The sequence below is a fragment of the Lytechinus pictus genome, chromosome 1, assembly GCF_037042905.1.
Source record: "Lytechinus pictus isolate F3 Inbred chromosome 1, Lp3.0, whole genome shotgun sequence".
In the NCBI taxonomy this organism is placed as follows: Eukaryota; Metazoa; Echinodermata; class Echinoidea; order Temnopleuroida; family Toxopneustidae; genus Lytechinus; species Lytechinus pictus.
In genome coordinates this window covers 30,795,571-30,797,205 of record NC_087245.1, presented here as the reverse complement: position 1 = coordinate 30,797,205, position 1,635 = coordinate 30,795,571, and positions in this window count along the sequence as shown.

The following is a 1,635-nucleotide window of genomic DNA, read 5'->3' as shown; positions in this document are numbered from 1 at the left end:
GGTTTAAACTCAGGTTTAAAGTTTTGGTTTAAGTATGGATAGCCAATCGTTACATAAATCACTAACAGTACAGATATCATATTTCAGCTCATTTGGCTCTCAAATCATTCATAATTGTCTAGGAAGCATAAATAAATGATTGTCTCCACCATTGAAGAATCGGGAAAGAGCACAGTAAATATAAGAAACGTATAACTTAATAAAAATTTTGACACTTTTGGCTTCCCATAATTTTAGCACAGAGTTAGACCATGGTCTAAGATAAACCTTACTTCAGAATATGGGCTTATGGATATTTGCATGCATATAAAGGGCCCCAAATTTCATTTTGGGTGTGGGGGCAGGGGTGGCCGGTGAGGTGTTTTTCTGTTACACTTTGATTGTAGGCCATAAATCTGACAAATAAATCATTGTTGTTATCATTGGTATACCAGTTTGTAGGTCCTGTGTAGTACCGTAATGTCCATACTCCATAAGTTTGTTCACATCATTTTGCTTTCTTTAGTCCAAAATTTGACTTGTTTTTTAATAGTCAACGTACTGTTTGATACATGTATGTAGCCTATTTCTTTAGATTGAAGTCATAAACATGACAGTATGTGCAATTGTGCACTGGTCAACACTCACCAACATTCTCTATTCCCTGAGGAATATTTCTGTCATGGCTATAAAGGTCTACTCTCATTCAATATTAAGATGACGAGAACAAGATCATGTCCTGTGTATGGAGTGGCAAATGTCGATTAACTGCCTCTACATGAGAGGTGCATGCAGATATTCAACTTTTTATTGTCAATTTTTTATAACAAGTACTCAATGCACGGCTTTGTAGATTATAACAGTACATGTTTCTTACTTGTGTCCAATTAGTTCCTCGTAATCTCCTTTGTTCTTTGTCTGATTGAGGAAGGAAATGGTTGAGATATATGTATTGCTATTGTGCACCATTATGAAAGTAGCAAACCAATATCTTTTATACTATGGGCCTTAAAAAACAGTTATGTTATCCTCATTCGACCCTCTGTAATGTGTTGGGTCATTAATGGTTTTTACTATTAATGTTATTTTTCTTTTTGCAGACTCAAATTATCAGGGGTGCCATTTTTTAGACTACACCTGTAAATCTGAATTCAGACTTTTCAACATATTATCCGCCATAAAAAGCACTTTTTAATGGAGAAAAGGGGTAATTCTCAATGATTTTCAGGCTTTTTAAAATCAGGTTTTGAATACTAATGCAATATTTTTGTGAAAAAATGTCAGATTTGGGCAAAGAATTTGCTCAAATTTGCTCAAGTTTGAAGCCATGTTGGTTTGTCAGGGCCCATTGGTAGGGTTTAAGTTATCATTTTCAGATTTCTTATGAACAATGACCATCATATATGAATCCTCTTGTCGTTAACTGAACAACATTAAAACTTTGTAGAAAATAATAACTGCACAAATCACCTAGTTGAATGCTACTTTTTTTCTGTATACATGAAGCCAATTTAGGGATACACTACAGTTTATCCCTAACCATATGATAGGCCTAATAGAATGCAGGCCTACATGTATAAAGTCAAGGTACTCAAGGTTATATCATTAAATACTAAATCTAAAGTCTTTGTTTATAATCTTTTTTAAACAGGAGTG